This window comes from Oratosquilla oratoria, chromosome 8 (assembly GCF_046742065.1).
Source record: "Oratosquilla oratoria isolate Oo_2021 chromosome 8, ASM4674206v1, whole genome shotgun sequence".
Lineage (NCBI taxonomy): Eukaryota > Metazoa > Arthropoda > Malacostraca > Stomatopoda > Squillidae > Oratosquilla > Oratosquilla oratoria.
The window spans coordinates 4406116-4423615 of NC_134784.1; the positions used below are offsets into that span (position 1 = coordinate 4406116).

General features: G+C 43.8%; 1 protein-coding gene across 3 annotated transcripts in view; it reads right to left on the reverse strand.

Annotated features, from left to right (window-relative positions):
* The window catches only part of LOC143027556 (serine/threonine-protein kinase NIM1-like), a 192123-nt gene that overhangs the window by 119199 nt on the left and 55424 nt on the right, over positions 1-17500 (reverse strand). The window lies entirely within an intron of this gene.

Below are 17500 nucleotides of genomic sequence, written 5' to 3' on the forward strand. Positions count from 1 at the left end.
ACTTACGTATGTTTGTATGCGTGTGTACGTGCGCACATGCATATGTACATGTATACGTGTGTACATGTGTGCGTGCGTGTACATGCGTACATGTGTAATATGCATACTTACGTGCATGTGAGCGTGCGTTATATAGGAGTATGTATGTACAATACATGTGTACATGTGTACTTGTGTGTGCATGCGTTCATGTGCGCATCTCCCGTGAGGGGATCTGTTCGTGTACGAGCCTGCGCACACGTACGTACGGACGAGGCCATCTGCTCGTCCGTCTTTGTCTGTCTGTCTGTCTGTCTATGTGTGTGCGTTTATGCATGTGTGCGTGTATGTGTGTGTATGTGTGTATGTGTATGTACATGTGTGTGCGCATGTGTGTATGTATGTGTATGTGTGTATGTATGTGTATGTGTGTATGCATGTGTGTATGTGTGTGTGTGTGTGTGTGTGTATGTGTGTGTGTGTGTGTGTGCGTGTGTGTGTGTGTGTACATTGTGTGTGTGTGTACGTGTGTGTGTGTCTGTACATATGTGAATGTGTATGTACATATGTGTATGTATATATTCATATACAGTGTGTGTGTGTGTGTGTGTGTGTGCGTGTGTGTGTGTGTGTGGGCGCGCGCACGTACGTAGAGGGCTAGGATGGAAGGGGAAGGGAGGGGGAGGGACGTGGGAGGGTGACGATGAAAGGAAGAGTGAAAGGGGAAGGGGGGTTAGTGGGATGACGATGGGGGGGGGAAGGGAAGAGGGAGTGAGGGAGGGAGAGAGGGAGTACACGAAGATGCTGTCAAAACTTTTTTTTTTTTTTTTTTTTTTTTTTTTCTCGTGGGTTTTGTTCCCGACTTTTGGTCCCTCCAAGGACTTTTCCTCCACCGCACGGCCTGACAAAGACAAGGTACGGCACCACAACATGTTCCCCTCTGCATCATCACCCAAAGGGATGGACCGGTCTTGCAGTGCATCACTAAGGCTAAACTCGTCATTGGCGTTCCTCTGCAGGGGGAAAGGCTCGAGTCCTGAATGCCGTGGCGTCCTTCAGAGGCTTTATTCTGGTCAATGCTATCCTGACCCAGTGGGCATATTGAGCAAACAAACAAACAAGTCAACAAATAAACAGATAAATAAATAAATAGATAAATAATAAATGAATATACACAAGGTAAAATAGATAAATTAGTAAATAGATACATATATATATAAATGGGTAAATAAAATGTTGGGAAGCTATGTGCATGTTGTATTTTTGTTTAGTTTATTGATTTATAGATTCAAGACGCAACTAGTTTACCTAACATTTTACATTTTCAAGTACGAACACTCGGAGGAATAAGTTCAGACAATTAATACACGTTCTTCCTCACGCAGCCCTTGATTGACTAAATCTCTCTGTATCTCTCTCTCTCTCTCTCTCTCTCCTTCCTTTTCCCTCTCACTCTCCTCCTCCCCTCCTTCCCTCTCCCTCTCTCTCTCTCTCTCCCCGTCCCTCTTCCTTCTCCCTCTCCCTCTCTCTCTCTCTCTCCGTTCCTCTCCTTCTCCCCCTCCTTCTCCCTCTCCCCCTCCCTCTCCCCCTCCCTCTCCTTCTCCCCCTCCCTCTCCTTCTCCCCCTCCCTCTCCTTCTCCCCCTCCCTCTCCTTCTCCCCCTCCCTCTCCCCTTCCCTCTCCCCTTCCTTCTCCTTCTCCCCTTCCTTCTCCTTCTCCCCTTCCTTCTCCTTCTCCCCTTCCTTCTCCTTCTCCCCTTCCTTCTCCTTCTCCCCTTCCTTCTCCTTCTCCCCTTCCTTCTCCTTCTCCCCTTCCTTCTCCTTCTCCCCTTCCCTCTCCCTCTCCCCTTCCCTCTCCCCTCTCCTTCTCCCTCCTCCTCCCCCTTTTTCTCTTCCTTCCCTCCCCCCCCTTTCTCTCTTTTATCTGTTAAGGGGGTATTGTCTCCCTCTATTCGGACTCTCTTCGATTAAGCAATCTACTTGAGTTACCTATTTCTATTTTTCTTCCTTCTATTCTTTCTACTTCCTTCCTAACCCACTTTGCACCTTTCGAATCGTAACTAGTGTCTTTATGAAATTCTAAACTAGGAAAATTTACTTCAGGTTAGTTTATCTGACTTTTTTTACTTTAATTTAATTCTATTCTAACTTCTGATTTTGGCATTCTAGTCTTGTTCACTCCATTTTTTTTTATCATTGTGTTAACGGGTGACTTCGACTACAAATATTCTTTACACAATCTTTATTTTTGGGACTCAATTTCGAGTGTGCGAGGTTTACATTTTACATTCAAATGAAAATAGATATGTAATTAGATTATATTTAGATAAATGTACTAATATGTATATAAACATTAAATAGATTATTTTTAGATAAATGTACGAATACGTAAGTATATGAACAGATTAACAAATATATAAATATTAATTGATAAATACGTAAATAAGAAATAAGCAAATAAATAAAAATATAAATAGATAAGTATATACAAATAAATAGATAGTCAGATAAATAAATAGATAAATAAGCTAAATGAATTATCCCTTTCCTCGGTGTCAGTTCCCTGCCGCCTGTCGATCTTATTCAGCCGAGGGCATCCAAGACCCGATCCCGGTACTAAGGCGTTGGCAACCCCAAACCCTGTACGGCAAGGTCGGCCAGTGGAGTAGCCCACGGCGCATGCGCAGTGTTCCCACGTGCGCATCTACGCGTCGATTAGCGGGATACCCTCATCAGCTGATTTCCAGTTGGTGGTTCGAACGCGGTGGCGGAGCGGCAGACATGCGTTACTTGTCATCCAAGTGACAAAGGTGTGTGGCGATAGAATACGGTAGAGTGGTACATGTACATACATTCATAATCGAATACACACATATGTACATAAATGTACAAAAATACCATACATACATACAAACATACATAAATTATATATATGTATGTTTATATTAGATATATACTTTGAATATATTCATTACATGCATACATTAAACACACACACACACACACACACACACACACACACATACATACATACACACATGCATACACACAAATATACATAATCAGCACATACAGTAGACATATACATACATTCATGCAGACACACACACACACACACACACACACACACACACACACACACACACACACACACACACACACACACACACACACACACACACACACACACACACACACACACACACACACACACACACACACACACACACACACACACACACACACACACACACACACACACACAAACAGCTTAAAACGATCCAGACCCGATGGCCATTCGTTTCCCACAGATCTCAGCCACCAGACACAGACACAGACACAGACACGGTGGTGCTGCTGGTGCTGCTGCTGGTGGTGGTGTCCTTCCCTATCTCCGTCACGAGCGACGGGAACAAGACCATTAAACGGAGTGAATAACACAACCCCGTCTGGAGAGGGGACAGGGAGACGGGGGAGGAGACGGGGGAGGGAGACGTGGGATGGAGATGGGGGAGGGAGATGGGGGAGGGAGATGGGGGAGGGGACGGGATCGGGAAGGCGACGGGATGGGGAAGGGGGGGAAGGGTAGAAGGCGGGAGGGGGAGCGGGGTAAGAGGCGGAAGTGGAGTGGGAGGGAAAAAGAGGAGGGGAGATAGACGGGGGAGGGAAAAAGAGGAAGGGAGATAGACGGGGGAGGAAAAAAGAGGAGGGGAGATAGACGGGGGAGGAAAAAAGAGGGGAGATAGACGGGGGAGGAAAAAAGAGGAGGGGAGATAGACGGGGGAGGGAGACAGACTGAGAGAAAGACGAGGGGAGGGAGACGGGGGAGGGAGACGGGGGAGGGAGACGGGGGAGGGAGACGGGGGAGGGAGACGGGGGAGGGAGACGGGGGAGGGAATGCGAGGGGAAGGGAATGCAAGGGGGGAGGAATGGGAGGAGTAGGGAAGGGGAGGAAATAAGGAGGAGGAGGATGGGAAGGGTTAAGGAGAGGGAAAAGGAAGGTGAGGGGTAGGGAAGGGGAGGGGAGGGGAGGGGAAGAGGAGGAGGATGGGAAGGGGGAAGGGGAGGAGAGGGGAAGAGGAGGATGGGAAGGGGGAAGAGGAGGATGGGAAGGGGGAAGGGGAGGAGAGGGGAAGAGGAGGAGGATGGGGAGGGAGGAGGAAAAGGAGGAGTGGCAAAGGTGGGAGAGCAAAGGAAATGGGAAGGGGAGATGTGAAAGGGAGATAGGAAGGGGAGATGGGAAGGGGAGGAGGAGGGAGGGGAGAGAAGAGAGGCGGGAAGAGAGAATGGAAAGGAAAGGGAGAGGGAGGAGGGCAATAGGAGAGGGGAGTAGAAGAGAAGGGGGAGAGGGAGGGGGAAAAGGAGAGGGAGGGGGAAAGGGAGGGGGAGGGGGAGGGGGAGGGGGAGGGGAAGGGGAAAGGGGTGGCTGGGGGAGACTGGGGGAGGAGTGAGATATCAAAAAAGACTAATTAATGTGAGATTGAACGAAAAAAAAAAAAAAAAATCGCTGTGGTCAGGGTGCCCAACATCCGCTCCCATGTTTTATTGGTCGTGCAGACCTGTCTGTATGCAAATGGAGTAAAACTCCCGGTTGATGGAGTACATCATCCCGTACACTCGTTTCCTAGTAAACACCTCCAGTGGTTGACCATGTAGCCACTATATGAGGGGCTGGGGGAGAGGGAGGGGGAGAGGAAGGTGGAGAGGAAGGGGGAGAGGGAGGGGGAGAGGGGGGAGAGGGAGGGGGAGAGGGAGGGGGAGAGGGAGGGGGAGAGGGAGGGGGAGAGGGAGGGGAGAGGGAGGGGGAGAGGGAGGGGGAGAGGGAGGGGGAGAGGGAGGGGAGAGGGGGGAGAGGGGGGAGAGGGAGGGGGAGAGGAAGGGGGAGAGGAAGGGGGAGAGGAAGGGGGAGAGGAAGGGGGAGAGGAAAGGAGGGAGATGGAAGAGGGGAGAGGGAGAAGTAGGAGAAGGAGAGGAGGGAGAGAGACAGAGGAGAGGAATAGGGAGAGAGGAGGTGAGGAAGAGAACGAGGAAACAGAGATACAGAGATACAGAGAGAGATGCAGAGAGAGAGACAGACAGAGAGAGAGACAGACAGACAGACAGACAGACAGACAGACAGACAGACAGACAGACACAGACAGACAGAGAGAGAGAGAGAGAGAGAGAGAGAGAGAGAGAGAGAGAGAGAGAGAGAGAGAGAGAGAGAGAGAGAGAGAGAGAGGAGAGAGAGAGAGAGAGAGAGAGAGAGAGAGAGAGAGAGAGAGAGAGAGAGAGAGAGAGAGAGAGACAGAGAGAGAGAGGAGAGAGAGAGAGAGAGAGAGAGAGAGAGAGAGAGAGAGAGAGAGAAGCGAGAGAGAGAGAGAGAGAGAGAGAGAGAGAGAGAGAGAGAGAGAGAGAGAGAGAGAGAGAGAGAGAGAAAGAGAGAGAGAGAAGCGAGAGAGAGAGAGAAGCGAGAGAGAGGTGAGAAAGAGAGAGAGAGAGAGAGAGAGAGAGAGAGAGAGAGAGAGAGAGAGAGAGAGAGAGAGAGAGAGAGAGAGAGAGAGAGAGAGAGAGAGAGAGACAGAGAAAGATAAAACCATGATTACTACGAGCGACTTAATCTTAATCTGATAAAGTGTGCAGCAGCTTTGGCCTTCTTATCAAGCTCCCGAGTATTAAGCGATTATCCACTCACACCGCGTACGAGATCCGAGCTCCATACAGGAGCGGAAATTAATATAAAGCCAAAATACCTACAGGAGGTTTTGATATTTAAGAACTGGTTTACCCATAGAGTGGTTAACCAATGGAATAGATTTAGTTAAGAGAAAGTTAGCTAACTTTATGGATGGGGATGACAGGTGGTAACGGGCATGCAACTGCCTAGTGTAGGCCTTATGGTCTCTTGCAGTCTCCTTCATTCTTATGTACTGAAGAGTTCTGAACAACACAAATTCATTTAAGGATGGTTTGACTAGAAATTATTTCTTGTTTGCCTGTTTGAGTTTGTTTGTAGAATAGTTATAGAAAGTTGACAAACAAGAAAACAAAAATGGAAATTAGGAAATGAATAAACGAATAAAAATGAATATATGAATAAGTAAACAAGTAAGCAAGCAAATAAATTAATTGATAAATTAATAAACATAAATGAATCAATGAATAAATGAAAATAAACAATAAACGAAAGAATGAATAAACAAATATGTAAATAGAATTATTGATAAATAGATAAATAAATAAATATATAAATGAACTAGTAGATATATAGATAGTTAAACAAGTATCACATAATTTATTTTGGCTAATATTGTAAGACTAGACTCCGTATTCTTCAGCTAGAAACAAGTAAAACAGACAAATAAAAACGTAAAAAAACAAAAAAAAAACAAAAAAAAACAGTTTCCATCTCTTTTGGCGCCTCGCCAAAATGCATTGGCATCTCAATTCAACTTTTTTCTTCTTCTTTTTCTTCAATGCAGTTCTTCCTGCATCTTGACGACCTATGACGTTGCACCCAACGAACTCAGTATGGAGGGAAGAGGGGAGGAAAGAGGGAAGGAAAGAGAGAAGGGAAGAGGAAAGAGGGGAGGGGAGGGGGAGGGGGAGGGGAGGGAGAGGGAAGAGGGGGAGGGATGAGCGGATAAGGAGAAGAGAGGGAAGAGGGGATAAGGAGAGAGAAGAGAGGGAAGATGAGAGGGGAGGTGAGAGGGGAGGTGAGAGGGGAGGTGAGAGGGGAGGTGAGAGGGGAGGTGAGAGGGGAGGGGAGAGGGGAGGTGAGAGGGGAGGGGAGAGGGGAGGGGAGGTGAGAGGGGAGTGAAAGGGAGGGGAGGTGAGAGGGGAGTGGAGGGTAGGGGAGGTGAGAGGGGAGTGGAGGGGAGGGGAGGTGAGAGGGGAGGTGAGAGGGGAGGGGAGGGGAGGGGAGGGGAGAGGGGAGGGGAGAGGGGAGGGGAGAGGGGAGAGGGGAGGGGAGATGGGAGGGGAGGGGAGAGGGGAGGGGAGAGGGGAGGGGAGAGGGGAGGGGAGAGGGGAGGGGAGAGGGGAGAGGGGAGGGGAGAGGGGAGGGAAGAGGGGAGGGGAGAGGGGAGGGAAGAGGGGAGGGAAGAGGGGAGGGAAGAGGGGAGGGAAGAGGGGAGGGAAGAGGGGAGAGGAGGGCAGAGGCGATGTATAGAGGGAAGAAAAGGAGTAGGAAAGGAGGGAGGGAGGGAGGGAGAACGAAGTGAGGGAGAGGGATGGGAGAGAGAGAGAGAGAGAGAGGTGAGGGAAAAAGGGTTAAGGGGGGAGGGGGTGGGGTGGGGTAAGGGGAGGGAAAAGGGTTAAGGGGGTTGGGGGAGGGGTGGGGGAAGGGGAGGGAAAAGGGTTGAGGGGGGGTGGGGGGTTAGGGAGGAAATGACCAAAACAACCCAGAGACAGACGGCGTCAAGGGTGGGGGAAGGAGGGGGAGGGGAGGGGAGGGGAGGGGAGGGGGAGAGTGGGAAGCAGCAGCAGCTTGTGGTATGCTAGTGTCCTACTTAACCAAGTTCACTTACACACACACACACAAAACATGACAAATGGAGGTTTTAACCATAACTGCTCTAAACTCTTTTACTGACGCAGTAACTATGTTGTTTGTTTGTTTATTGACTAACCTCTAAATCTTTATCAATGCATTACAAAATAATTTAATTTTTATCTTATTAATGACAATGTCTTTTTGTTTATCTATTGATTAACCTATTTATTTTTATCTACAGTATGTATATTAGATTATACTATTTTTTCATCTATTTTGACAGCCAGAACAAAATCTATAAAGTGACTTATGGGGTGATCACACTGGGCTATTTTTCCTCCGACATCCTACCTCCAACCTCCATTCGAATAACTAGAACATGACTTCGCTTACAGAAATCTACACTTCTCTTAAGAACATTTCAACAGTATGTCTAACATTCGTCTAGGTTAACAATCTCTTAGACCATCATTCATCTTTCCTATATATAACGGAAAGATAATTTGATATTTGGAGATTTGAAAATTCAAATATTGTAACCGAAGTCGTTTTTACTCCAACGAACTCTCAACGGTCGACGCTGTTGAAGCCCGTGGAGACCAGTATGATAACACTGGAAATATCCCTCAGAACTGAATAGTATCGTCTAACAATATCATTTTTTTCAAGTGACCCAAAGTTTAACGTGTTAGCTACTTTGTGGTATCGAAGCGCATCTGCTAAATAAGATTACAAATTACCCTAATTACTAGGCTCTCCTTGTATTAAAAGACCTGACCTAGTTTAGTTATTTCAAGGAAAGATGTTGCACCTCTGGAACGCCCTTTTTTTTTAATATCTTTTGAAGTTTATTTTTTTCGTGCTGTTCATTGGACAATGGGACCAGGGAACGGATGTGACGTCATGTCGCCTGGTATTTACCTTTTCCCAAGATGGCGGAAGAGAAGAGAGACGAGAAGAAAGTACTAGCTGCAAGTTTGCGAAATATAGAAAAGATATGGAAGAAAGGAGAGGTTAGATTTAGAAGACAAATGAAAATAGGCGAGAATATCAGATAAAACAGGAGGGGATGGGTTACAAAAATGTAAGTTTAATATTTCTGTCATCTTGGATGGATATTTGATGAACTAAGTTTCATCAAACGAGATATGGTAATATAAAGTTCAGTATTTATTAACAAAGTTGTAATATAATTTCTTATTAATGCGTGTGTGCGCACACACATGCATAGACACACACGGACACGCGCGTACACACACACACACACACACACACACACAGACACACACACACACACACACACACACACACACACACACACACACAGACACACAGACACAGACACAGACACACAGACACACACAGACAGACACAGACAGACACAGACAGACACAGACAGACACAGACAGACACACAGACAGACACAGAGACAGACAGACAGAGACAGACCGACAGACACAGACAGACACACAGACACAGACACACAGACACACCCACAGACCCACACACACAGACCCACACACACAGACACACACACACAGACAGACACAGACAGACATACACAGACACAGACATAGACACATACAGACACAGACACAGACACATGCACAGACACAGAGACAGACACAGACACAGACACAGAGACAGACACAGACACAGACACAGACACAGACACAGACACAGACACAGACACAGACACACACACACACACACACACACACACACACACACACACACACACACACACACACACACACACACACACACACACACACACAATCTGCACTCGTTGATCAGAGGAAGGGCGAAGCTGCACAAGTTAACACAATCTGGATCAGACAAACCAATGTAGTGTTGCAATGCGCGCGCGCGTGTGTGTGTGTGTGTGTTTTAGTGTGTGTGTGTGTGTTTTAGTGTGTGTGTGTGTGTGTGTGTGTGTGTGTGTGTGTGTGTGTGTGTGTGTGTGTGTGTGTGTGTGTGTGTGTGTGTGGTTACAGCGTATGTACGTGCGTGTGTGTGTGATTACAGAACATTTCACTCAAGTATGGGTTAATTCCAAGAAAACAACAATAACGTCTAGTAACCTACGTCATATATACCAGTGACGTACCAACGACGTATCAGTGACGTACCAGTGACGCTCTTACATTTGTTCAATTTCTCACCAAAGTTCACACCTTCCGTGACGAGAAAATCCTCATTTTATTCTGCCCGGCGCCGGGCGATTTTATTCATCTTCGGGGCTTCTCCGGGGACGTAGAGGAGCCAAATGACCTTATATGACCTCACACGCTGCAACGTGACGTCTGACGTCCTTTGCTGCCACTCAGGCCTCAAAAAGGGCTTAGGAGTTATGTCACAGACGTCAGCAGTTAACGTGTATTACATCGAGAGCAGATTTTGTCAGCTTTCTTTTAATCTCCCCTCCCCCTCTCCCCCTCCCCCTTCTCCCCACTCTCCCATTTCTCCCCTTCACCCCCAGCCTAAGTTTTCCTCGTGTCATTTTTTGCAGTGCTATATATAGTGCATCCCGTAGTGCCATATGCAGTGCCACTCGGAGTGTCACATGCAGTACTACATCTCTGGTGCCAGCAACAGTGCCACCTATAATGTCACATGCAGTGCCACCTATAATGTCACATGCAGTGCCACTTACAGTGTCACATGAAGTGCCACATACAGCCTCATATACAGGGTCACATGGTGTACCACATGCAGTGCCACATACAGTGCCACGTGCAATGTCACATGCAGTGTCACATACAGTATCTTAAATCTTTTGTTTTTGTTTTGGCTTTAACAATAAGTATCGTGAATACTTTAATCCGCTTTCCAAATCGTTTTGTGTATATTGATTTTAACATTCATGTAAATAACCATAAACTTAAATAAATTGAATAATATTTTTTCTCTCGTATTTCTAATTCGATTCCTGGAATATGAATTGAGTAATTCCAAATTGAACTGATGATCGGTTTATTACTAATAAGTTTTAGTGACCCCCATGACAGGTGTCACATGTTGCACCTCACGCAGTGCCACATACAGTGCCACATGCAGTGCCACATACAGTGCCACATGTAGTGCCACAAAGTACCACATGAGTGTCACGTGCAGTGCCTATGCAATGCCACATGCAGTATCACATACGGTGTTACGATGTTACATGTAGTGTCACGTGCAGTACCACAAACAGTACCACACGCAATGTCATACACTGTGCCACGTGAAGTGCCACGTGCAGGATCACATACGGTGTTACGATGTTACATGTAGTGTCATGTACAGTGCCACATGCAGTGCTACAAACAATACTATACACAGTGCCATGCACTGTGTCACTCGGAGTGCCACGTGCAGTGCCACCTACAGCATCGACTTTGGGACGGTTGACCGCCTGATAGGAAGCCGCACAAGATAATCTGCCGCAGTGTGCCAACCAAGCTGCTTGGCGACGCAAAGTGGCTGCGGTAGCTAGGTATCTATATCTATCTATCTACATACATCATATATCTACAACTACACTTACACCTACATACACATCTATGTCTATATCTAATATCTGTATCAGTATATCTACATCTAACTGCATCTATATATATATATATATATTATATATATATATATATATATATATTATATATATATATATATATATATATATATATATATACGTACCCTTGGGCACAGAGACAAATTGAATTAAAAGACATGACACGAGAAAATACAATTAGATATATTTTTTCTTAGATATTTTTTCTACCAATAGATAGGACGTTCGTGTTTGAAATAAGCCCGATGAGCGGAGGACGCTAACCACCAGACCACTATACACCCCCAAAGGCTGGCGAGCAGGGCACTATAACCACGCGACCACCTCAACCCCTCAGAACACCCGAGACGAGTGCGTTAAACACCGGACCACCATAACAACCCCCCCACCCCACCCCCATAGTCGAGGCCATTAGACATACAGGGCCATATGGTTTGCCACATGCAGTGTCACGTGCAGTGCCACATGCAGTGTCACATACGGTGTTACACATAGTGACACATACTCACATGCAGTGTCACATGCAGTGTCACATGCAGAACCACATGCAGTGTCACATGCAGTACTACATGCAGTATCACATACAGTACCACACGCAGTTCCACGTGCAGTGCCACATGCAGTGCAGACCGTTCGCGGGCGTTTGAGGTCAGGGTAGTGCGTGGCAGTGCAGCCGGACGCAAGAAGGGTTTCTGTGCAGAGTGGAGGGTCGTTTTCGACCGCACAAATCCAACCTTGGTACCAGTGACTGCTCATATGTCCCAGAAGCCCGAGTACATTGGGCAAAGGTGAGTTTCGAATTTCTCTCTCTCTCTCTCTCTCTCTCTCTCTCTCTCTCTCTCTCTCTCTCTCTCTCTCTCTCTCTCTCTCTCTCTCTCTCTACTCTGGAATCGCTTCGCCCAAAAATAATAAATGAATTGATAAATAAAAATAAATAAATGACAACTACCTCCATCTCTTCCCGTCTCCCTCCCTCATTATCATTCCTTCCCTATTGTGTTTTATTCATTCAACATTATATATATATTATATATATATATATATATATATATATATATATATATATATATATATATATATTCATACTGTATATCTACTGTCATTCGATTTATTTATTTATACATGTTTATTTTTCTTTGTTTTTTCTGATCTTTGAAATACATTGAAATATAAATCTTATCCAAACACACACACACACACACACACATACACACACACACACACACACACACACACACACACACACACACACACACACACACACACGTTTACACAGTTCTGGAACGTGACGTGTCAGGTTCGCGTGTGGGCAGCTGTACGTGGGAACTCCATCTTGCATGACGAAGACGAGCGTCTCCGCTTGCCCAGATGGGGTGATGCCCACGCACGTTCGTCAGCATCCATGTCGCATCTCCAATGTCCTTCCGAGAAGAGCGTCCGTGAGGCTTCGTAGCGATAGAATTCCATTCCAGTTTCTCTAATTACATGTTATGACGTGTTAGGCTGCCGTTTTCTTCTTATTAATTTCGAAGAAATTGTATTTGTGTGTGTGTGTGTGTGTGTGTGTGTATTCACTTGGTCTTTGGATCACGTGTTGGACTCGTGATCGACAGCTATTTCCCTCCTGGAAGAGAGCTCAGAGCTCGTAGGTCCGATCTATGGGTAATGCTATGACCTTGCACACACACACCCCCAACTCCCCGCCCACGAGAGTCAGAGTACGACCCGAGGTACAGCGATACCGAAATAATTTCGGCCCTGGGTGTGTGTGTGTGTGTGTGTGTGTGTGTGTGTGTGTGTGTGTGTGTGTGTGTGTGTGTGTGTGTGTAATTACCTATTTGTATCTTACAGAAAAGGGAAAGTTACACTCGTAGGGTTCGTTTTCTTTGTCGGGTACCTGCACAGAGTCTTGTGGTACTCCACTAGTTCCTTCCCTAGATTTCGAAATTTTATCCTTCACTGGTGTTATGTATTTATTATATAACAAATCGCTAGTAACATCGATAAAATTCAAATAATCACGCTTATAGGGACCCGAGTTCAAAGCTCACGACGGTGAGGCCTGTTATCTGTCTTTGAAAAAGTCTCTGTTCTTATGTATCTGCTATAGAAAAAATCGCTAGTAACAGCGATGAAATTCAAACAGTCACGCTCAGAGGGACCAGAGTTCAAAGCTCGTGACAGCCAGGCCTGGTTGGTATCTGTCTTTAAACAGGTCTCTATTTCATTAGAGAAATACTTCTTTAGGTCCTCCAATGTCTTCCAATCTCCACAAATGTAGTGTAGTACCTTGTCAAAGACTCTCTAGATCTATGTACAGTCCACCAACTCGTTTCTCTTATAGCACGCTTACAGCGCTTAAGTTGAAGATAAAGTTAAAGATAAAGATAATTTTAAAGTTAAAGCTAAATTAAAATTTAAGATAAGAATTTAATGTAAACCTAAATTCAACTTTAAATTCAAATTTAGATATAAAGTTAAATTTGACCAGATTTAAAATACATTTTCCATTTATGAATTTAAATAGACTTTGTGCCAAATTTTCTAACTCCTCTACATATTCAATCCTTTAACATCTCCCGTACTCAACAGACCCATCATACTGGTTAGTGCAATTAGTCTGTATTTCAGTGGGTTCCTTCTGACAACCACCTTTGATGATCGATGTAGCATTAGCCCCTTCCTCTCCCCGTGAACCATTCTTACCATGCTCACGAAAGCATGCAGCATCGGCCATGATCTAATGTGTTGTTTGCTCCTTTACGGTACGCAACCTCCCTTTGTTGTTTGTTTCTTATCAATAAACATAGTGGGAATATGTTGCCCCCCCCCCCCGAGTGAAATCAAATGGTCACCTAATGTGTTGTTCGCTCCTTTTCGGTACGCAACCTCGCTCTGTTGTTTGTTTCTTATCGATACGTATACACGATCAGCTGGTGTAATTCTCTCGCGTATTTCTGTGCAACCTGTTTTGATTTAATAAAATCTTACCTTTATTGTCATCGTGCCCATAATGCGTCCTAATTATAGGAGAACATGCACTAACTCGTACATAACTCCCCCCCCCCTTAAGGTTTGAGCATTTGCGAACACACATGGGGGACTAGACTAAACTGAGGGGGTAAAGAAGACTAAACTTTTCTTAGATATCAAACTGGTGACCACCATTTCTAGACACAACTGATGATAATGCGGAACAATTGATTCGACAACGTTACGGTATGTATAAAAAAAATATTTTTAGGATACCCTGTATATTTAGGCCTACATACTTGTATAATCACAAACCTTCAGGTAAACATCAAAATACATTGTGAAGAATGATATTTACCGTAATCCGGATCAAGTTCTTAGAGGAACCGAGTCAGGATTACCGTAACAAGAAACTACGGCTGAGGTCATCAGGCAAAGCCGTCCTTCCACTCCCCTCCCGCCCCCTCCCCTGACCCTCTCCTTCCTCACTTCCATCCCTCCCATCTCTCCCATCCCCCACTCCCCTCCCGTCCCCTCCCCTTCCCTTCCTCACCAAAGGATTACAAAGGATTACAAAGGCGGCGCATGCCGACAGGAGACCTTTCGGTCCATATCTAGGTCGGATGCGAAAAAAAATCATATTAATAATAAAATAAAAAATAAAAATATAATAATGTAAATAACAAATAAAATACATAAATAAATGCATAGGTATAGTTAAATAATAAGCAGGTAAATAGTAAATAATAATGAATTGACATATAACTAATAATAAATGAAAATCAGACAGACAAATGATAACAAAACAAAAACAAATAATATAAAATAAATTATAATCATTACAGCATCTTGCTTAGGTGTTTATCTAAATGATTCTTAAAGCTTCGAACTGAACTGCATTGCACTACCTGTGCAGGAAGTTTATTCCATTCATTAACTACACAGTTGGCAAAGTTGTTTCTACCTACTTCCAAATTGAATCTATTTCCGGACAGTTTGAGACCATTGTTTCTTGTCTGATTCTCATTCAATGTGAAAATTTTGTCACTTTTGATGTTGTCAATTCCCTTTAGAATCTTAAAGACCTGTATCAAGTCACCTCTGAGTCTACGCTTTTTTAGGGAAAACAGATTCATATGTTTTAGTCGATTTTCGTATTATTTATTTTTGATATTTGGAATCGGTTTTGTGGCTCGCCGTTGTACTTTTTCCAGTCTGTCAATGTCTTTAATGAGATTCGGTGACCATACGGAAACAGCATATTCCAAATGTGGACAAACTAACGATTTATATAGCTTGTTAATGAGTGATGGACTTTTGAAATCAAAAGATCGCGCAATCAGTCCTAGAATCTTATTTGCTTTCTCAGAGGCTGAAATACACTGCTTGGATGATTTGAGGTCGTTACTGATAATTACGCCGAGATCTTTTTCACTATCCACTTTTGTTAACGAATTTCCAAATAACTTGTAATCGTACTTACTGTTATTTTTACCTATGTGCATTACCTTGCATTTACTTGTGTTAAATTTCATTAGCCACTTTTCAGACCATTGCTGTAATTTATCTAAATCTTCTTGAATATCTAATTGGTTTGAGTGATCATTTGCCACTCCGCACAGTTTTGTATCACCAGCAAATTTGGAAACAGTAGATTTTAGTCCATGGTCTATATCATTTATACATACTATGAATAGAAGTGGCCCAAGAACGGAACCCTGAGGAACTCCACTTGTAACATTTTTCCATCTAGAAGTTTTGCCATTTAAAACAACTCTCCGTTTTCGACCATTCAACCAATTACTAGTCCAACCTAATAGGCTACCACTTATTCCGTGTAAAGCTAATTTAGTAAGTAGTCTTTCGTGTGGGACGGTATCAAAAGCTTTTGCAAAGTCTAGATATATTAAATCTATATTGTTTCTTTTGTCATAATTCGAGATAACTGTGTTGTAGAATTCGAGTAAGTTAGTCACGCAAGAACGTTTCCGTCTGAAACCATGCTGGCTATCATTTATCAAACGGTTACTTTCTAAATGTTGTTCGATAGCATCTCTGATGATAGTTTCCATTATTTTTCCTACGATTGAAGTCAAACATATAGGCCTATAGTTATTTGGCTTCTTTTTGTCACCTTTTTTGAATATGGGAGTAACGTTAGCTAGCTTCCATTCTCTTCGGACATCTCCGGATATGATGGATTTCTTGAAAATTTCTAATGGAACAACAATCTCATTTTTCATTTCCTTTAAGATTCTTGGATGCGAACCGTCAGGCCCTGGTGTTTTATTAACTGAGTTTATCTATACACCTTTTAATTTTTTCTTTTGTTATATTTACCGTAGTGAGTAAGTTTACCCTAGACTTTTCACAGGTTTCAGTTTGGAGTTCACTTTGAGGTGTTTCGTTTACGAATACCGAGCTAAAATAATTGTTTAAGATATTACACATTCCTTCATTTGAATATTCAAGTTGACCGTCAGCAGATAATAGTGGACCAATGTGATTCCTAACAACCTTTTTATCTCTAATGTAACTATAGAATTCTTTGGGATTCTCTTTGGATTTATCAGCGATGTTCATTTCGTATTGTCGTTTTCTTTTTCTTATTGTCTTTTTTAAATCTCTCTGTATTGATACATAACTTTCATAGTCATTAGATGCACCCGAGCACTTATATTTATTATAAGGCTGTCTCTTTTTAGCAATACTTTTTTCAGTTTCTTTGTCGAGCCACTTTGGGCGAGCCTGATTTGGGGGACGTCTGTCCTTAAAAGGAATGTAAGTTTGAATCATCTTAGCGTATTTTGAAATATTTCCCACATCTGATGTACAGGCCTTTCGTTTAATTTTGCCTCCCAATCTGTAAGCTGAAGCTCCTGACGTAGTCCTATGAACCGAGCTTTACTGAAATCGGGTATTTTAGAAACACAAGTATCTATTCTAAAATTGTTTAGGAGTTTGAATCTAAGTTGTGATCGCTATTTGCAACAGATTCACCGACTTCTACATCAGTTACCATGCTTTCGCGGCTAGTGATCAATAGATCGAGTAAGTTTCCATATCTTGTGGGCTCTTTTACATGTTGAATTAAGTAATTGTCACCAAGAAAATCAATCAAGCGAGTACCTGTATGGCCATGTTCAAGGGTCATCCAATCAATGTCAGTAAAATTGAAATCACCCATTATCAATAAATCCCGGTTGCAGAAACTAGACAGTTCTTGAAATAACAGTTTGTCGTCTGCTAATGATAATGTCTTTGGCCTATATTTTACACCTATATTCATTTTTTGTCCATTTGTTTGGGTTAACTCAACCCACAAACTATCATATGCATCCTGTTTCACTTTCTCTAAAACACAAGCATGAATATTGTTTTTAACGTACAACAGAACACCCCCACCTTTCTTGTGGTTTCTATCCTGATGAAAGTGTTTAAATCCCGCAATATTAAATTCAGCTTCGAACTCTGTACCATTTAACCATGTCTCAGTTATTCCTATCATATCGAGATTTTCGCT